Here is a 17,357-nt window from a genome sequence, read left to right on the forward strand (position 1 = left end):
GTGACTTGCCATGTGAATTCCTACGCGGTGCCACGCAGGGTTCTGGGAGCTCGAAATACAGATGAACATGAATAACAGAATCACTGCTCCTGAGCAGGTGGCTGGTGAAGGAGGGAAGCCCTGGCAGACATATGTGCATGTGCTTAATTTTACACAGTGGTTAGCGCTTTAGAGAAAACGGGCCCAGGACAAGTGCCTAGGGATTAGTGTGAGGGGAAGGTGGGTGTGTGGGATTGCAAAGGTCAAGGGAAGGCTTTCTCAGGAGACAACAGTTACAACAGTTGTGTCACAAGGTACCAGGCAGAGGGAGTGGCTGGTGCAGGGAAGGAAACAGGTGGGGTGTTGAGCTGGCTGAGGGCTACTCCCGTCTCAGTCTCGGTACGGAGGGTAAGAACAGAGGTTGGACAGATGCCTAGCAGCCTGGAAATACAGTGCCTATGATCCAAGCTGAGATACTGGGGACTTTCTTGGGTGAGACGGGACAATTGAGCAGTTTTCAGCTGCAGAGTGGCATGTTCTAAAACTATGCTTTGTTAAATTTTTTGGAAAATAAACTTCAGTGGGGAATCCCCTCCGAGATTATTTCAACTCCAAGTGAGAGAGGAAGGCGGACTGGCTGGAGAGGTACGGGAGTCAGGAGTGTAAGAAGCAGGTTGGGGAAATATTTTTGTTGTTGTTGTTAATCCTCACCCAAGGATATTTTTCCACTGATTATTTTTTGAGAGAGAGTAGAAGGGGGAGAGACAGAGAGAGAAACATCAATAGCATGTCTCCCACGGGCACCCCAACCAGGGCTGGGGATTGAGCTTGCAACCAAGGGACGTGCCCTTGACTAGAATCGAACCCAGGAGCCTGCAGTCCCCAAGGTGATGCTCTATCTACTGAACCGAACTGGCTAGGGCATGGTTGGGGAGATATTTTGAAACAGGACTTTGTAGTGTATTTGAAATAGGCTAACACTGAAAGAAATCAAGTAGGAATACTGTGTGAGGAAAGACATATTTCCATTTTATGATTTGTGGAAAACTGAGAGAAGCAATTGCTAGTTGGGGCCTATTGTTCCTCTATTTTTAAATATTTTTATTGATTTGAGAGAGAGAGGAAGGGAAATGAAGAGAGAGATAGAAATATCAACATGGATCAGCTGCCTCCTGCTGGGATAGAGCACAAAACCTGGGCATGTGCCCTGACCAGGAATCAAACTGGTGACGACCTGGTTCATGGGTTGATGCTCAACCACTGAGGTACCTGGCCAGGCCTGTGGTTTTTCTCTTTAACATGACTTAGAAGATACATGTATATGGAAATGTCACGATAGTCAAACCCATATAAGGAGTCAAATGGCTTCTGATGGTCCTTGATCTGTAAGACCTTTTTTCTTTTCAATCCTTACCAAGGATATTTTTCCAATGATTTTTATAGAGAGTGAAAGAGAGAGGGAAAGACAGAGAGAAATATCAATGTGAGAGGAACACATCGATTTGTTGCCTCCTGCACAATCCCTGACCAGGTCCCGGGCCGGGTAGAAGCCTGCAACCAAGGCACATGCCCTTGATGGGAATCAAACCCACGACCTTTCTGTCCACAGGCTGAAGCTCTATCCACTGATCCACACTGACCAGGGCTGTAGAAAAGACTTTTGATATGGGGTCTCTGGATTTCTGCAGAAGAGCAGTGCAGACAAAGAAAAAGGAAAGTAGACTGTGAAGGAACACTCTGTGGGAGGCAGATCTTGCACTGTCAACACAGTTAGAATGATTCCGGAGACAGGTCTTACCAGGAGACAGAGCGTAAGGCACAGGCAGCCTTGCCCACACATGCCCTGACCAAAACTTTCTCCTTCAGCAGAACCAAAGCCAGAGATCCACACATGTCCCTCCTGCTCTGTGGCCTTCTCCAGTCAGACATTCCTCAGCCAACATGTGAAACGCAATCACCCCTCTGAGATTCTGCCAGCAGCACCTGCAGGAAAACACTTCCAGTCAGGGGAACCCGGCCCAGAGCATCAGAATCAACAGCAGCAGCAACATCCTGGTCCACATGGGTGGAATGACAAAGCTGAAGGTCAAGACGTCAAAGGAACGTCCAAACCTTTGCTTAAAAGGATCAGGCACAGGAGACCTTCAAGGGACTCTTTCAAACCTCCCAACAGACAAACAGGGAGCTCCAGTGAGCGTGAGAGAATAATGGAGGAAGAGCCCAGCACAGGCCAGGACGTAAATCCAAAGAACACAGGCAAATTATCTGTGGGAGTAAGAATGTCAAAAATTGTAACAATCAATCATGGAGGGTGTGGGCAAGGCTTCAATGATAAGTCACATATCGACACACACCAGAGAACACACTCAGGGGAGAAGCCATATATTTGCAGGGAGTGTGGGAAAGGCTTTACAGATAAGTCACAACTCATCAGACACCAGAGGACACACTCAGGGGAGAAGCCATATGTGTGCAGGGAGTGTGGGCGAGGCTTTACACAGAAGTCATCTCTCATCAGACACCAGAGGACTCACTCAGGGGAGAATCCCTATTTGTGCAGGGAGTGTGGGCGAGGCGTTACAGATAAGTCAAGTCTCATCAAACACCAGAGAACACACTCAGGGGAGAAACCCTATGTGTGCAGGGAGTGTGGGCGAGGCTTTACACAGAAGTCATCTCTCATCAAACACAAGAGGACACACTCAGGGGAGAAGCCCTATGTGTGCAGGGAGTGTGGGCGAGGCTTTACAGATAAGTCAAGTCTCATCAAACACCAGAGAACACACTCAGGGGAAAAGCCCTATGTGTGCAGGGAGTGTGGGCGAGGCTTTACACAGAAGTCATCTCTCATCACACACCAGAGAAACACTCAGGAGAGAAGCCCTATGTGTGCAGGGAGTGTGGGTGAGGCTTTATAGATAAGTCAAGTCTCATCAAACACCAGAGAACACACTTAGGGGAGAAGCCCTATGTTTGCAGAGAGTGTGGTCGAGGCTTTACACAGAAGTCCAATCTCATGAGACACCAGACGACACACTCAGGGGAGAAGCCCTGTCTTTGCAGGGAGGATGCATCATGAGCCCTAAATTGCACCTCAGCAGCCACAGGGCAAGTGTAAGCACCGCATACCTCATACCCCAGCTCTGAGGGTGCTTTTGAGGAAGGCTGCTGGCCCCTTTCCCTCCCCAAGTGTGTAATTAGTACAGAAGTAACTGGTCAAACAAATCCTCTGCTTTCAAAAGGAGAGGCAATAGACGAACCGTTCCGTAAGTGCTATGGGGATGTCAACACGAATGTCCCTCATGGTGTTTTTGGCCTCGTTTTAATAAAGTTTGTGTCCAGACAAACCTGAAGCCTACGTGCCTCATCCCCCTCATCACTGAAAGCAGAGTTCCAGGAGGGTCTCAAAGAACCCTCAGCCACAGACCTGAACCCGGGAAGGCGGAATCTGGCTTCAGCCCAGTGAGGTTCCCGCCAAGGAGAGGGATTGAGACACACTCACCAGGAACATGAATAGGACCCCACCCACCCCTTGGCTTCTCCTGGCTCCTCCCCTGATTCTTTAGACCTCTGTAGCCTCAGAGGTGAAAGCCAGAGTGTGTGTGCAGGTGTGTGTTTGCATGTGTGTGTATATATGTGTGTGTGTGTGTGTGTGTGTGTGTGTGTGTGTGTCTGTGCCCGTGTGCCTGTGCACACACCTGTGCTGCCTCAGTCCGGGCACTGGTCGCCCTCTTCTTGCTGCCTCTGTAGCATTGGCATCTCGCCTGGGGCATACCATGTGGGCGCCAGGTCTGTCCACAAGGGTTTGAGTCTCAGCTCTGCCCTCACAACTGTGTGTCCTAAGGCAAGACCCCCAAAGTCTCTGTGCCTCTTTGCAAGCTATAAAGCGGGAGGGTGACCCAGGCTTTGGAGTGTCATTCAGAGTGTGGTCAGCACCGGGGCCTCTGGCTCAGGGTTGTTAAAACACGCATCTCTCAGTGAACAGGGTCTGCCAGGCCTTGAGGTGGACAAGGGAGTTAGAGGGAGTGGGGCCCAGGGGCCAGTTTAGAGCTCAAGCAGCTCCACTGTTCTGCGTGGACTCGGCTGCCGGAGCAGGGGGCATGGGGTCAGGCATGCTCCTCCCCCGAGCACCCCCTCCCACTGAACCTGGGCAGGTGGCACTGAGAGTGACCAGGACAAAGGCCCTCACCACCCAGCTGAGAGCTGCTGGGTGCACCTCACCTCACAGTGTGTGCGACGCCCACCTCGCAGCAGCTTCTGGTGCCTGGCCTTGTACCTGGCTCTGCGGGTCTCACCCTCCCCTGACCTGTCTGAAATCCTTAACTGCACGTTTCTTATGGGGAGACTGATGGGCCATGGACCCGCATGAGCAGAGCAGGCAGGCAGTGTCGGTCATTCCTGGCCACTGGTTCACAGGTAATGTCCACTGAGGCCAGGAGCACCGACCCTCATGGGCCCATGGGTGGGAGTCCAGCTAGGCTCCTGGGAACAGGTAAGCGTCTGCCTGAGGAGGCTTTGGGGTCCCAGCAACCAGAGGCCCCGCTTTTCTTACAACAGAGCGGACGTCCATGCAGGGAGCAGGCACAAGCAGTGAGGGCCCGTCACACCTCAGCCCGAGGCACCTAGCACAGCACCTGTTTCTGGAGGAGAGCTCCTGAAGCTGGTACCCAAACACACGACCTGGGACCATGACCTTCCCTCTCCCGCCCTTCAGTGGTGGCTCAGTGCTTGAGCATCGACCTATGAACCAGGACATCAGGGTTCAATTCCTGGTCAGGGCACGTGCTCGGGTTGTGGGCTTGATCCCCAGTGTGGGGCCTGCAAGAGGAAGAAAGATCTGTACACAGGAAAGTGCAATTCCCCCACAGGAAGCAGGGTTCCCTAAGTGAAAGGGACACACCCCGAAAAGAATTTTGGTTCCTAAATGAGAAGAGACATTTCCATCACAGGAAGGAGGGTCCACAATAAAGAAGTTTTGTTTCCACACAGGAAGTTGCCTTTTCATCAAAGGAAGGTAGTTCTGCACAGAGGAACGTGCATGTCACCCAAAGAATGAAGTGTCCACACAGGAAGGGATATTTCCTCCAGAGGAAGAATTGTTCCCCCAGAAGAGGTATTGTTTCCCCACATGAAGGAGCGATGAATTCGCACATAATACATCCGCATACAGGATAGTGCATTTGCCCACTGTTAGAAGGTTTCCTCCCAGGAAGTTTTTTTCCCCCACAGGAAGAGGCGTTCTCTAACAGGAAGTTTTGATTCCACCACAGGAAGTTAAGATTCCCTCACAGAAAGATGGGTCCACAAACAGGAAAGTCCATTTCCCCCAGAGGAAGGCCTGACGCCCTCACAGGAAGAGATATCAGCATACAGGAAAGTGCATGTCCCCCACAGGAAGAAGGGTTCCTAAAAAAAAAGGGACACTCCCAAGTTGGAAAATAGGTTCCTAAACCAGAAGGGACATTTTCCCCACAGGTAGGAGTGTTCACATTCCTGTAGCTTTTTTTCAAGAAGGAAGTTGCATTTCCATCAATGGAAGATAGCTCTGCATACAGGAACGTGCATTTCCCACAAAGAATGAAGTGTCCACATAGGAAGGGACACTTCTTCCAGAGGAAGAATTTTTCCCCTGGAGGGAGTATTGTTTCCCCACATGAAGGAACTATTCATTCACAGCATCATAGGTCCGCATACAGGATAGTGCATTTCCCCCACAGGTATAAGGTTTCCTCACAGAAAGTTTGTTGCCCACACAGGAAGAGGCCTTGCCCAACAGGAAGTTATGATTCCCCCACAGGATGGTTCAATGCCCTCACAGGATAATAGATCTACAAACTGGAAAGTGCATTTCCCACACAGTTGGTGTGAGACCCTCACAGAAAATAGATCAGCACACAGGAAACTGCATTCCACAAAGGAAGAGGGGTTCCTAATACAAAAGTGACACTCCCCAATATAAAAGGGGTTCCTACATCGGAATGAACATTTCCTCCACAGGAAGGAGGTTACGTCCTTGGCAAATTTTGTTTCCACACAGAAAGTTGCGTTTCCATCAATGGAAGATAGTTCTTCACACAGGATGGTGAGTGTCCGACAAATAAAGAAGTGTCCACACAGGAAGGGACATTTCCCCCAGATGAAGAATTTTCCCCCCAGAGGAATTGTTGTTTCCCCACATGAAGGAACTATTCATTCACAGCCTAATAGGTCTGCACACAGGAAAGTGCATTTCCCCAACAGGAAGAGAGGTTCCTAAAACAAAACTGACACTCCCCAATATAAAATGGGTTCCTACAAGGGATGGGCATTTGCCCACAGGATGGAGGGTTAACCCTTGGCAAGTTTTTCCCCCCACAAAAACTTGCGTTTCCATCAATGGAAGATAGTTCTTAACACAGAACGTGAGTGTCCGACAAAGAATGAAGTGTCCATACACTAAGGGACACATCCTCCAGAGGAAGAATTTTTTCCCACGAGGAAGTGTTGTTTCCCCACATGAAGGAACTACTCATTCACATCATAATAGGTCAGCATACAGGATAGTACGTTTCCCGTACAGTTAGAGGGTTTCCTCACAGCAAGTTTTTTCCTCCACAGGAAGAGGCGTTGTCCAACAGGAAGTTTCGATTCCACCACAGGAAGGGCAACTCCCCCAAAAGTATATGGTTTCCTACTCCAGAATTGACATTTCCATCACAGGAAGGAGGGTACACCGTCCTGAATTTTTGTTTCCACATAGGCAGTTGCCTTTCCATCAATGGAAAATAGTTCTGCACAGAGGAACGTGCCTGTACCCCAAAGAATGAAGTGTCCACACAGGAAGGGATATTTCCTCCAGAGGAAAAATTGTTCGCCCAGAAGAAGTATTGTTTCCCCACATGGAGGAGCGATTTATTCACAGGATAATAGATCTGCATACAGGATAGTGCATTTCCCCCACAGTTAGAGGGTTTCCTCACAGGACGTTTATTTCCCCCACAGAAAGAGGTGTTGCCCAACAGGAAGTTATGATCCCCCCACAGGAAGGTGCGATTCCCTCACAGGAAGATAGGTCCACATAAGGAAAGTACATTTCCCACAAGGTAGGTGCTACACCCTCACAGGAAGAGAGATCCTCACACAGGAAAGTGCATTTCCCCCACAGGCAGAAGAGTTCCTAAAACAAAGGGACACTCCCCTAAAAGATTATGTGTTCCTACACCAGAATTGACATTTCAGTCACAGGAAGGAGGGTCCACCATCCAGAAGTTTGGTTTCCACACAGGAAGTTGCCTTTCCATCAATTTATAGATAGTTCTGCACAGAGGAACGTGCATGTCACCCAAAGAATGAAGTGTCAAAACAGGAAGGGACATTTCCACCAGAGGAAGAATTGTTCCCCCAGAAGTAGTATTGTTTCCCCACATGGAGGAGCGATTCATTCACAGCGTAATAGATCCGCATACAGGATAGTGCCTTTGCCCACATTTTGAAGGTTTCCTCAAAGGAAGTTTGTTTCTCCCACAGGAAGAGGCGTTGCCCAACAAGAAGTTTTGATTCCCCCACAGGAAGCTGCGATGCCCTCATAGGATGATAGGTCCACAAACAGGAAAATGAATTTCCCACACAGATAGGTGGGACACCCTCACAGAAAAGAAATCAGCACACAGGAAAGTGCATTTCCCCTACAGGAAGAAGGGCTCCTGAAACAAAAGGGCAACTCCCCCAAAAGAATATGGTTTCCTACTCCAGAATTGACATTTCCATCACAGGAAGGAGGGTACACCATCCAGAATTTTTGTTTCCACATAGGAAGTTGCCTTTCCATCAATGGAAAATTGTTCTGCACAGAGGAACGTGCCTGTAACCCAAAGAATGAAGTGTCCACACAGGAAGGGATATTTCCTCCAGAGGAAAAATTGTTAGCCCAGAAGAAGTATTGTTTGCACACATGGAGGAGCGATTTATTCACAAGATAATAGATCTGCATACAGGATAGTGCATTTGCCCACTGTTAGAAGGTTTCCTCACAGGAAGTTTGTTTCGCCCACAAGAAGAGGCCTTCTGGAACAGGAAGTTTAAATTCAGCCTCAGTTGTTGAGATTCCCTCACAGGAAGATGGGTGCACAAACAGGAAAGTGCATTCCCCACACATGTTGGTGTGACACCCTCACAGGAAGAGATATCCGCACACAGGTAAGTGTATTTCCCCCACAGGAAGAAGGGTTCCTTAAACAAAAGGGACACTTCCATATAGGAAAATAGGTTCCTAAACCGGAAGGGACATTTCCCCCACAGGTAGAAGTGTTCACTGTCCTGTAGTTTTTTTTTCAAGAAGGAACTTGCATTTCCAGCAATGGAGGATTGTTCTGCACCCAGGAACGTGCATGTCCCACAAAGAATGAAGTGTCTACATAAGAAGTGACATTTCCTCTAGAGGAAGAATTTATCCCTCACTGGAAGTATTGTTTCCGCACACGAAGGAGCGATTCATTCACAGAATAATAGATCCGCATACAGGATATTGCCTTTGCCCACATTTAGAAGGTTTCCTCACAGGAAGTTTGTCTCCCCCACAGGAAGAGGCGTTGCCCAACAGGATGTTTCGATTCCCCCACAGGAAGGTGGGATGCCCTCACAGGAAAAGAGATCCACACACAGGAAAGTGCATATCCTCAACAGGAAGAGGGCTTCCTAAAACAAAAGTGACACTCCCCAATATAAAATGGGTTCCTACACGTGAAGGGACATTTCCCCCACAGGAAGGAGGGTTTACCCTTGGCAAGTTTTATTTCCACAAAGAAAGTTGCGTTTCCATCAATGGAAGATCGTTCTTCACACAGGAACGTGAGTGTCCGACAATGAATGAAGTGTCCACAAAGGAAGGACATTTTCTCCAGAGGAAGAATTTTTCTCCACGAGGAAGTCTTGTTTCCCCACATGAACAAACTATTCATTCACAACATAATATGTCCACATACAGTATAGTGCATTTCCCCCACAGTTAGAAGGTTACTTCACACGACATTTGTATCTCCCACAGAAAGAGGTGTTGCCCAACAGGAAGTTACGATTCCCCCACAGGAAGGTGCAATGCCCTCACACGAAGATAGGTCCACGAACAGGAAACTGCATCTCCCACACAGGCAGGAGTGACATCCTCACAGGAAGAGAGATAAGCACACAGGAAAGTGCATCTCCCCCACAGGAAGAAGGGTTCCTAAACAAAAGGGACACTCCCATTTAGGAAAATAGGTTCCAAAACCATAAGGGACATTTTCCCCACAGGAAGGAGTGTTCACTGTCCTGTAGGTTTTTTTCAAGAAGGAAGTTGTGGTTCGATCAATGGAAGATAGTTCTGCACACAGGAACTTCCATGTCCCACAAACAAAGAAATGTCCACATAGAAAGGGACATTTCCTCCAGAGGAAGAATTGTGCCCCCAGAAGAAGTATTGTTTCCCCACATGGAGGAGCGATTCATTCACAGAATAATAGATCCGCATACAGCATATTGCCTTTGCACACATTTAGAAGGTTTCCTCACAGGAAGTTTGTTTCCCCCACAGGAAGAGGCGTTGCCCAACAGGATGTTATGACTCCCCCACAGGAAGGTGCCATTCCCTCATAGGATGATGGGTCCACATACAGGAAAGTACATTTCCCACAAGGTAGGTGCTACACCCTCACAGGAAGAGAGATCCTCACACAGGAAAGGGCATTTCCCCCACAGGAAGAAGAGTTCCTAAAACAAAGGGACACTCCCCTAAAAGATTATGGGTTCCTACATCTGAATTGACATTTCAGTCACAGGAAAGAGGGTCCACCATCCAGAAGTTTGGTTTCCACACAGGAAGTTGCCTTTCCATCAATGGAAGATAGTTCTGCACAGAGGAACGTGCATGTCACCCAAAGAATGAAGTGTCAAAACAGGAAGGGACATTTCCACCAGAGGAAGAATTGTTCCCCCAGAAGAAGTACTGTTTCCCCACATGGAGGAGCGATTCATTCACAGCATAATAGATCCGCATACAGGATAGTGCCTTTGCCCACATTTAGAAGGTTTCCTCACAGGAAGTTTGTTTCCCCCACAGGAAGAGGCGTTGCCCAACAGGAAGTTATTATTCCCCCACAGGAAGCTGCGATGCCCTCATAGGATGATAGGTCCACAAACAGGAAAGTGAATTTCCCACACAGATAGGTGTGACACCCTCACAGAAAAGAAATCAGCACACAGGAAAGTGCATTTCCCCTACAGGAAGAAGGGCTCCTGAAACATAAGGGCCACTCCCCAAAAGAATATGGTTTCCTACACCAGAATTGACATTTCCATCACAGGAAGGAGGGTACACCGTCCAGAATTTTTGTTTCCACATAGGAAGTTGCCTTTCCATCAATGGAAAATCGTTCTGCACAGAGGAACGTGCCTGTAACCCAAAGAATGAAGTGTCCACACAGGAAGGGATATTTCCTCCAGAGGAAAAATTGTTAGCCCAGAAGAAGTATTGTTTCCACACATGGAGGAGCGATTTATTCACAGGATAATAGATCTGCATACAGGATAGTGCATTTCCCCCACAGTTAGAAGGTTTCCTCACAGGAAGTTTATTTCGCCCAAAAGAAGAGGCCTTCTGGAACAGGAAGTTTAAATTCAGCCTCAGTTGTTGAGATTCCCTCACAGGAAGATGGGTGCACAAACAGGAAAGTGCATTCCCCACACATGTTGGTGCGACACCCTCACAGGAAGAGATATCCGCACACAGGTAAGTGTATTTCCCCCACAGGAAGAAGGGTTCCTTAAACAAGAGGCACACTTCCATATAGGAAAATAGGTTCCTAAACCGGAAGGGACATTTTCCCCACAGGTAGGAGTGTTCACTGTCCTGTAGTTTTTTTTCAAGAAGGAACTTGCATTTCCAGCAATGGAGGATTGTTCTGCACCCAGGAACGTGCATGTCCCACAAAGAATGAAGTGTCTACATAAGAAGTGACATTTCCTCTAGAGGAAGAATTTATCCCTCACTGGAAGTATTGTTTCCGCACACGAAGGAGTGATTTATTCACAGTATTATAGATCCGCATATAGGACAGTGCATTTCCCCCACAGTTAGAAAGTTTCCTCACAGGAAGTTTGTTGCCCCCACAGGAAGAGGCCTTGCTCAACAGAAAGTTACGATTCCCCCACAGGAAGGTGAGATGCCCTCACAGGAAGATAGGTCAACAAACAGGAAACTGCATCTCCCACACAGGCAGGAGTGACATCCTCACAGGAAGAGAGATAAGCACACAGGAAAGTGCATCTCCCCCACAGGAAGAAGGGTTCCTAAACAAAAGGGACACTCCCATTTAGGAAAATAGGTTCCAAAACCATAAGGGACATTTTCCCCACAGGAAGGAGTGTTCACTGTCCTGTAGGTTTTTTTCAAGAAGGAAGTTGCGTTTCGATCAATGGAGGAATGTTCTGCACACAGGAACTTCCATGTCCCACAAATAAAGAAGTGTCCACATAGAAAGGGACATTTCCTCCAGAGGAAGAATTGTGCCCCCAGAAGAAGTATTGTTTCCCCACATGGAGGAGTGATTCATTCACAGAATAATAGATCCGCATACAGCATATTGCCTTTGCACACATTTAGAAGGTTTCCTCACAGGAAGTTTGCTTCCCCCACAGGAAGAGGTGTTGCCCAACAGGATGTTATGACTCCCCCACAGGAAGGTGTGATGCCCTCATAGGATGATAGGTCCACAAACAGGAAAATGCATTTCCCACACAGGTAGGTGTGACACCCTCACAGAAAAGAAATCAGCACACAGGAAAGTGCATTTCCCTAGCAGGAAGAAGGGCTCCTAAAACCAAAGGGACCCTCCCCCAAAAGAATATGTTTTCCTACACCAGAATTGACATTTCCATCACGGGAAGGAGTGTACACAGTCCAGAATTTTTGTTTCCACACAGGCATTTGACTATCCATCAATGGAACATAGTTCTACACAGAGGAACGTGCCTGTCACCCAAAGAATGAAGTGTCCACACAGGAAGGGATATTTCGTCCAAGGAAAAATTGTTCCCCCAGAAGAAGTATTGTTTCCCCACATGGAGGAGTGATTAATTCACACATAATAGATCTGCATACAGGATAGTGCATTTGCCCACTATTAGAAAGTTCCCACACAGGAAGGTTTAATCCCCCACAGGAAGAGGCGTTCTCGAACAGGAAGTTTCGATTCAACCACAGGAAGTTGAGATTCCCTCACAGGAAGATGGGTCCACAAACGGGAAAGTCCATTTCCCCTACAGGAAGGTGTGACGCCCTCACAGGAAGAGATATCCGCACACAGGAAAGTTCATTTCCCCCACAGGAAGAAGGGTTCCTTAAACAAAAGGGACACTCACACATAGGAAACTAGATTCCTAAACGGGAAGGGACATTTCCCCAACACAAAGGAGCGTTTACCAACCTGAAGTGTTTTTTCAACAACGAAGTTGTGTTTCCATCAATGGAAGATAGTTCTGCAAACAGGAACGTGCATGTCCCACAAAGAATGAAGTGTCCACATAGGAAGGGACATTTCCTCCTGAGGAAGAATTGTTCCTCCCAGAGGAAATGTTGTTTCCCCACATGAATGTGCAATTGATTAGCAGCAAAATAGTTCCACATAAAGGTAAGTGCATTTTCTCCACAGGAAGAAGGTTTCCTCAAAAGAAGTTTGTATCCCCTATAGGTAGAGCCATTCTCCAACAACAAGTTATGATTCCCTTAAGGAAGGTGAGATTCTCTCACAGGAAGAGAGGTCCACAAACAGGAAAGTGCATTACCCACACAGGTAGGTGGGACACCTTCACCGAATAGAGATGAGCACACAGGAAAATGCATTTCCCCAAAAGGAAGAGTGGTTCCTAAGACAAAAGTGACACTCCTGAATATAAAATTTGTTCCTACACCGGAATGGACATTTCTCCCACCGGAAGGAGGGTTCTTCCTTGGGATGTTTTGTTTCCACACAGGATGTTCGTTTGCATCAATGGAAGATAGTTCTTCACAAAGGAACATGCATGTCCCACAAAGAATGAAGTGTCCACACTGAAGGGACATTTCTTCCAGAGGAAGAATAGTTTCCCCCTGGGGAAATGTTGTTTCCCCACATGAATGAGCAATTTATTAGCAGCATAATAGTTCCACATAGATGTAAGTGCATTTCCCCCACAGGAAGAAGGTTTCCTCAAAAGAAGTTTGTTTCCCCTATAGTTAGATGCATTCTCCAACAACAAGTTATGATTCCCCTCAGGAAGGTGCGATTCTCTCACAGGAAGAAAGGTCCACAAACAGGAAAGTACATTTCCCACACAGGTAGATGAGACACCCTCACAAGAAAAGAGATCCACACACAGGAAAGTGCATTTCCCCCAAAGGAAGTGGGGTTCCTAAAACAAAAGTGACACTCCCGAATAAAAAATGGGTTCCTACAGGGGAAGGGACATTACCCCCATAGGAAGAAGGGGTCACCCTTGGCAAGTTTTGTTTCCACACAGAAAGTTGCATTTCCATCAATGGAAGATAGTTCTTCACACAGGAACGTGAGTGTCCTACAAAGAATGAAGTGTCCACAAAGAAAGGGACATTTCCTCCAGAGGAAGATTTTTTTCCCCAGAGGAAGTGTTGTTGAGAACTTGAAGGAACTATTCATTAACAGCATAATAGGTCCGAATACAGGATGGGGCATTTCCCCCACAGTTAGAAGGTTTGCTCACAGGAAGTTTGTTTCCCCCACAGGAAGAGGTGTTGCCCAACAGGAAGTTATGATACCCCCACAGGAAGGTGCGATACCCTTACAGGAAGATAGGTCCACATACAAGAAAGTGCATTTCCAAGACGGGTAGGTGCGACACCCTCACAGGAAGAGAGATCCTCACACAGGAAAGTGCATTTCCCCCACAGGAAGAAGAGTTCCTAAAACAAAGGGACACTCCACTAAAAGAATATGGGTTCCTACAACAGAATTGAAATTTCCAATACAGGAAGGAGGGTCCACCGTCCAGAAGTTTTGTTTCCACAGAGGAAGTTGCCTTTCCATCAATGGAAGATAGTTCTGCACAGAGGAACGTGCATGTCACCCAAAGAATGAAGTGTCAAACAGGAAGGGACATTTCCTCCAGAGGAAGAATTGTTCCCCCAGAAGTAGTATTGTTTCCCCACATTCAGGAGCGATTCATTCACAACATAATAGATCCGCATAAAGGATAGTGCCTTTGCCCACATTTAGAAGGTTTCCTCAAGGAAGTTTGTTTCCCCCACAGGAAGAGGCATTGCCCAACAGGAAGTTATGATTCCCGCACAGGAAGTTGACATGCCCTCACAGGAAGATAGGTCCAAAAACAGGAAAGTGCATTTCCCCCACAGGAAGAAGGGTTCCCAAAACAAAAGTGACACTCCCAAGAAGGAAAATAGGTTACTAAGCAGGAAGGGACTTTTTCCCCACAGGTAGGAGTGTTCACATTTCTGTAGTTTTTTTCAAGAAGGAAGTTGTATTTCCATCAATGGAAGATAGTTCTGCACACAGGAATGTGCAATTCCCACAAAGAATGAAGTGTCCACATAGGAAGGGACATTTCCTCCAGAGGAAGAATTTATCCCCCAGAGGAAGTATTGTTTCCCCACATGAAGGAAGTATTCATTCACAGCATAATAGGTCCGCATACAGGATAGTGCATTTCCCCCACAGGTAGAAGGTTTACTCACAGAAAGTTTGTTGCCCCCACAAGAAGAGGCCTTGCCCATCACGAAGTTATGATTCCCCCACAGGAAGGTTCAATGCCCTCACAGGATAATAGATCCACAAACTGGAAAGTGCATTTCCCACACAGTAGGTGTGAGACCCTCACAGAAAATAGATCAGCACACAGGAAACTGCATTTCCACAAGGGAAGAGGGGTTCCTAAAACAAAACTGACACTCCCCAGTATAAAATGGGTTCCTACACGGGACGGATATTTCCCCCACAGCAACGAGGGTTAACCCTTGGCAATATTTTTTACCCCTCAGAAACTTGCATTTCCATCAATGGAAGAATGTTCTTAACACAGGAACGTGAGTGTCCAACAAAGAATCAAGTGTCCATACAGGAAGGGACATTTCCTCCAGAGGAAGCATTTTTCCCCAAGAGGAAGTGTTGTTTCCCCACATGAAGGAACTATTCATTCACAGCATAATAGGTCAGCATACAGGATAGTACATTTCCCGTACAGTGAGAGGGTTTCCTCACAGCAAGGTTGTTTCCTCCATAGGAAGAGGCATTGCCCAACAGGAAGTTATGATTCCCCCACAGGAAGGTTCAATGCCCTCACAGGATAATAGATCCACAAACTGGAAAGTGCATTTCCCACACAGTTGGTGTGAGACCCTCACAGAAAATAGATCAGCACACAGGAAAGTGCATTTCCACAAAGGAAGAGGGGTTCCTAAAACAAAAGTGACACGACACATCCCAATATAAAATGGGTTCCTACATCGGAATGGACATTTCCCCCACAGGAAGAAGGTTACATCATTGGCAAATTTTGTTTCCACACAGAAAGTTGTGTTTCAATCAATGGAAGATAGTTCTTCACACAGGATCGTGAGTGTCTGACAAAGAATGAAGTGTCCACACAGGAAGAGACATTTCCTCCTGATGAAGAATTTTTCCTCCAGAGGAATGGTTGTTTCCCTACATGAAGGAGCTATTCATTCACAGCCTAATAGGTCTGAACACAGGAAAGTGCATTTCCCCAACAGGAAGAGGGGTTCCTAAAACAAAAGTGACACTCCCCAATATAAAATGGGTTTCTCCATCGGAATGGACATTTCCCCCACAGGAAGAAGGTTACATAATTGGCAAATTTTGTTTCCACACAGAAAGTTCTGTTTCCATCAATGGAAGATAGTTCTTCACACAGGATCGTGAGTGTCCGGCAAAGAATGAAGTGTCCACACAGGAAGGGAAATTTCTCCCTGATGAAGAATTTTTCCCCCAGAGGAATTTTTGTTTCCCTACATGAAGGAACTATTCATTCACAGCCTAATAAGTCTGCACACAGGAAAGTGCATTTCCCCAACGGGAAGAGGGGTTCCTAAAACAAAAGTTACACTCCCCAGTATAAAATGGGTTCCTACACGGGACGGACATTTCCCCCACAGGAAGGAGGGTTAACCCTTGGAAAGTTTTTCCCCCCATAGAAACTTGCGTTTCCTTCAATGGAAGAAAGTTCTTAACACAGGAACGTGAGTGTCTGACAAAGAATGAAGTGTCCATACAGGAAGGGACATTTCCTCCAGAGGAAGAATTTTTCCCCATCAGGAAGTGTTGTTTCCCCACATGAAGGAACTATTCATTCACAGCATAATAGGTCAGCATACAGGATAGTACATTTCCCATACAGTTTGAGGGTTCCCTCACAGCAAGTTTGTTTCCTCCAAGGGAAGAGCCGTTGCCCAACAGGAAATTAAGATTCCCCCACAGGAAGTTGCGATGCCCTCACAGGAAAATAGGTCCACAAACAGGAAAGTGCATTACCCACACAGGCAGGTGCCAGAAGATGAGAGAGAGCAAGATATTGAAAACCTATTTGAAGAATTAATGACAGAAAACTTCCCCCACCTGGTGAAAGAAATAGACTTACAGGTCCAGGAAGCGCAGAGAACCCAAACAAAAGGAATCCAAAGAGAGCCACACCAAGACACATCATAATTAAAATGCCAAGAGCAAAAGACAAAGAGAAAATCCTAAAAGCAGCAAGAGAAAGAAACTCAGTTACCTACAAGGGAATACCCATACGGCTGTCAGCTCATTTCTCAACAGGAACTTTGCAGGCCAGAAGGGAATGGCAAGAAATATTCAAAGTGATGAATACCAAGAACCTACAACCAAGATTACTTTATCCAGCAAAGCTATCATTCAGAACTGAAGGTCAGATAAAGAGCTTCACAGATAAGGAAAAGCTAAAGGAGTTCATCACCACCAAACCAGTATTATATGAAATGCTGAAAGGTGTCCTTTAAGAAGAGGAAGAAGAAGAAAAAAGGTAAAGATACAAATTATGATCAACAAACATGCATCTATCAACAAGTGAATCTAAGAATCAAGTGAACAAATAATCTGGCGATCACAATAGAATCAGGGACATAGAAAGAGAATGGACTGACTATTCTTGGGGGGAAAGGGGTGTGGGAGATGCGGGAAGAGACTGGACAAAAAACGTGCACCTATGGATGAGGACAGTGGGTGGGGAGTGAGGGCGGAGGGTGGGGTGGGAACTGGGAAGAGTGGAGTTATGGGGGGGAAAAAGAGGAACAAATGTAATAACTTAATTCACCGAGTACTTACAAACTGATAAGAAACAGATCAACAAAAAATAATATAAAA

The 17,357-nt window shown here is 46.8% G+C and overlaps 1 pseudogene; it reads left to right on the plus strand.

The window, feature by feature from the left end:
* The window catches only part of LOC132225607 (histone-lysine N-methyltransferase PRDM7-like), a 63,824-nt pseudogene that overhangs the window by 36,688 nt on the left and 9,779 nt on the right, over positions 1-17,357 (plus strand).

The sequence above is a fragment of the Myotis daubentonii genome, chromosome Y (assembly GCF_963259705.1).
Source record: "Myotis daubentonii chromosome Y, mMyoDau2.1, whole genome shotgun sequence".
Taxonomy (NCBI): domain Eukaryota; kingdom Metazoa; phylum Chordata; class Mammalia; order Chiroptera; family Vespertilionidae; genus Myotis; species Myotis daubentonii.